The sequence below is a fragment of the Tupaia chinensis genome, unplaced genomic scaffold (assembly GCF_000334495.1).
Source record: "Tupaia chinensis unplaced genomic scaffold, TupChi_1.0 Scaffold000153_1, whole genome shotgun sequence".
NCBI classification, from domain to species: domain Eukaryota; kingdom Metazoa; phylum Chordata; class Mammalia; order Scandentia; family Tupaiidae; genus Tupaia; species Tupaia belangeri.
The window spans coordinates 2283999-2288441 of NW_006159624.1; the positions used below are offsets into that span (position 1 = coordinate 2283999).

The window sequence follows — 4443 nt, forward strand, 5'->3', positions numbered from 1 at the left end:
AATACGAATAAAAGCAAAAAGACAGTGTTCTGTTGTATACTCTTCTGCATGAATAACTTTGTGAACTGCTAATAGAGATTAGAACTTTTCTGGGAATATGGACCAGCAAATGGCATAATGGTTATGTTGCTGGACTCCCACTTAGTTGACTACAGTTCGAGTCCTGGACCCAGTGGCTTGAACTCAAGTCAGGTGTGTGTGCATACATGCCCAAAATCCTGAGAGGAGAATAGAAGAGAAGGTATTACAGTGTGGCCACTCCCACCCCCAACAGGGGTGATTTCTTGCTTTCTGTCTCTCTGGCGAGCACACCTGCCCTATAGGAAAAAACTCTTTAAAAATTTTTTTAAAAATAAAACTTTTCTGGAATCTTCTGACAAAATTTTTTTTCATCTTAGAATGCATTCTCTTCAGTGAAACCACCTTTGGGATTAGTGAACTATCTCCATATATCTGCCATCTTGACTCCAATCTAATATTCCTCTTCTATTGGTCCAGACCCTCAGATATAAAAAATAGCTACAAGTTAAGGAAAGTTTTTCAGCTCAGTTTTCTGAAAAGCTTCCATCTCCCACTGAAGTCATAGTCCAGGAGCAAAGCAATCATGCTGAAACTTCAGGGCCACTTCAAATGTCACTATGAACACTAGCATTGGCTGATCTTTATTACCACAAGCCTGAAAATGCAGAGTCCTGGAGCAGGCGTCTTCTCTGTGCACACGTGTACCTTTTATAAGGCAGAGAGGGACTGTGAAGGGAACTAAGGCTTGATCACTAAATATCAGCATGATAACAAATAATGAGCACTAGGATTCAAATTACCAAATGTTTTAAAGAGGTGGAGAGCCAATTTTCAACTCTATTTTGAAGACCACATTACAAAAGAACTATTTTTAAAAATAAAAAAAAAAAGAATTAAGGGAAAAGAAAAAATAATAAAAAGAAAATCTAGGGGCTAGCAGGTGGCATGGTGGCTAGTGGTGGTGGACTCCCACGTGGCCGACTGTGGTTCAAATCCTGCCCCTCACAGATTGCTTTCTCTCTCTCTCTCTCTCTCTCTCTCTCTCTCTCTCTCTCTCTCTCTCTCTCTCTCATTCTGTTCCTCTCTGGTCAAATTAAAATAAATAAATAAATAAAGTTAAATAAACTAATTCTTAGAAAAAAAAGAAAATCTAAACTGTTAATTAACCCTCCCCGCTTATTCCTGATAAACTTCAATCACATCTTCCTCTTCCATTCCCAGTTCTTTTAGAATACGATTATCAATAATTCTCTGACCTTTAAAGAGAAACCTGAGTGAATTCATTGGAACTCCCTGTCTTAGACAGTATGGTTCTCTGAGTTTCTTGAGGTGTGTTGTCATTTTCACTTTGAAGTGAATCTCTCTGCTCTCCTGTCCAATGCCTTTGAGTTTAATGTATTCTTCCTTCTTAATCCCCAAGTTCTCAGTTCAGGGTTTCGCTTCCTAGTCAGACATGTGGGTGGTTTTATCCTGAGGGGTCACAGCTCAACAGCTGAATTGGCAGGCAGGAACTCACTAGAGGTTTACAAGACTGTCTTCCTCACAACACAACACCACCATTTTTTTTTTCTTTTTTGCTTGTTTATTCCTTTGTCCAGGTTTTTGTATTTATGTATATCAAATAGCCTCTTTTCTATTTGTTCATCTCATTCATTCCTAGGGACATCTTGAAACATTTCCATGGCCAAAGATCCACTGCGGTCACACTCTTTTGTTTGCTATGTTTATTCTTGCTATGGTTTGAATGTGTCCCCCCAAAATGTATGTGTTGAAATTTGCTAACTATTGTGATGGCCTTAAGAGGGAGGTCACTTACTCCAATGATGGCTTTATAAGGTCGACCTTTGGAAGGGGTTAGGGTTAGAAAAGGTCATCAGGGTGGAATACTGTGACTGAAAGCGGTGAATTTACTGGAAAAGGGAGAGAGATCAGAGCTGACTCATGCTCTTAAACTTTCATCAAGTGATGCTCTATGCTGCCTTAGGGTACTGCACAGTCCCCATCAGTAAGAAGGTCCTTGCTGGATACAACAGGTATACAGAGCACAGTAATTAATCATTTTTCAAAGATGCTTTCTTTCTCTTACCAGTTGAACAGAAAAGGAATTCACCTAGCAAATCTGAGACTGTTATCTTTAGGAAGATCTGCTTATAATACTGGTCTTTGGCTGGATTCTGAACACCTCAATTTTGAGGAAGTTCCCACCATTCTAGAATGGATAAAAATAGCTCACCATGCCCAGATGCTTTACTTCCCAGAGTCTGGAATTTGGGACACATGGTAGGAGGAGAATGCTTACTTGACCAGCCTACTTGACTCTGGGAACTCTCTAAATAGTATCCTCGGTAGAAAATACTTCACACACATGTGTGACTTGTTGCTAGGGGATTACATTTGTCCTCTGTGACTTCACTGTAATATGATCTTTGGAAGCTTGCACTTAGTTTCCTTTGGGCTTTTCCCCATGAAATGTTTTTCTTCGCTGGTTTTGCTTTGTATCCTTTTGCTGTAATAAATCATAGACATTTCTATATTCTCCTGTTGAACCCTGTGAATCCTTCCAGTGAATTTTGGAATCTAGGGATGGCCTCAGGGACCCTTTACACACCAACATATTTATCCTGACCTGGGTAGTGTAATTGTTTATAGGGTCCTTTAGGATAGGCAGAATTACTAATGAGTTACATATTTAATGTTTACTATGTCATTTCGATTTTCCCAAATTATTGGAAACATTTTTCTACAGAAAACCAAGGAAATTTTGATATTTTACTTTTGTTTATTACTGAGTCAAGTTTTAGGCCAACAACTGCATAAAAATTTGAACAATGTTCCACTACCAGAGTTAGAAAAATGAATCCACAAATTCTGGTAGCGTATCTGCAACAATAAATTCAGCTGAATCCAAAGTTTCTTTTTTTAAGAATTGTTTTATTTATGTATTTACTCATTTTTAATTTGATCAGAGAGGAGCAGAACAAGAGCAAGACAGAAAGAGAGAGGGAAAGTGAGAAAGCAAACCGTGGTCGGCCATGTAGGAGTCCAGCGTCCTTAACCACCGCGCCATCTGCTGGCTGAATCCAAAGTTTTGTTCTTCATTTATTAGTCAACCATTATCAGAACCTATCCCTGTTAACATTCTTAAAATATGTTATATATATATCTTTGTTTTTATAGATATATATCTTCCTGTATTTTTTTAACTTATTCTTTTGTGTTGTGTAATTGTTCCTCCATTTCTACCAAAATGTCTGGGTTTGATTCTATGTATAATTTCAAAGACAAAGAGGACTAAGTATGAGGCCAAATAAGATAAAAAATTGCTTTATCTCTTGTAATTTTCTGCATTGAGGACACTACAATGTATTTAATCAAGAAAAAGTCAGTTTCTTCAACAAGAGGAAATGGCACTTCAATTAGTAAGGACTTTCAGTAAGACTTGAGAGATTTAGATATATACAAAAATTTCTATCGTATATTCAATGCTTTGTTTCTAACACTTAATGCCTTAAATTTTACAAAAGAGCCCAAGCAAGCTTGCAAAATAAATAACATTTTAATTTAGTAACCTGCAGGATAAAATGTCACCTTAGGGTTCAGTTACTTCAGCTTATAACATCAGAGCATGAGAAATGAACTTTGGATAGAAATAGAAAGCCCATGAAGCATTCAGTTGGTATCCCAGATTATGAGTTGCCTGAACTTGTCATTTCTTTTTGGAAACTATCCAGATTCCATTTTACCTGCCTTTCCCCCGACAGTCCTTGTACTTTCATAGTGTTCTATGGAATTGACAATTCTATCCTCAATTTACTTTTATTGGGCAATTATTTACAGAAAAGTTTACATGGTTATTTTTCTACTCTATTTTTTTAGAGGTTTTTGTTTGTTTGTTTTGTTTTGTTTTTTGCCTTAGGTCATGTGGATTTGCCAGGAGTGAAGGGGAGAGACAGACAGACAGACATAGTGAGAGGAAAAGTGAGAAATCATCCCCCAGGGAGATGGCCACACCACATTCCATTCTCCTCCCAGGATCTTGGGCAGGTATGCATGCATGAGCACATAATGTAACCACTACACCAGCTGCTGGTCCCTTTTCTACTCTATATTATGTGTGTCCTTTTCCAAACCCTAATTACTACATGCATGCTCCTTCTAACTCCAAATATGCCATAGAATCAAATCATCCAAATCACCCAAATCCCTATATGTGGATAAACATTGTAATAGTAAAAATTTAGATGCAAGTAATATCAACCAACTCTGTTATCGTAATAGAAACAGAATTTGTTAAAAAGCTATGGATTTGGGGCCAGCCGATGGTGTGATGGTTAAAAGGCTGAACCTCCACATGGCTGACCATGGTTTGAGTTCTGGACCTGGCAGCTTGCTTTCTCACTTTCCCTTACTCTCTTTCTCATT

The 4443-nt window shown here is 37.8% G+C and overlaps 1 pseudogene; it reads right to left on the reverse strand.

Annotated features, from left to right (window-relative positions):
• Window positions 1-1197: 1197 nt before the first annotated feature.
• On the reverse strand, window positions 1198-1476 carry LOC102481504 (small ubiquitin-related modifier 1 pseudogene; annotated as a pseudogene).
• Between the last annotated feature and the right edge of the window lie 2967 nt (window positions 1477-4443).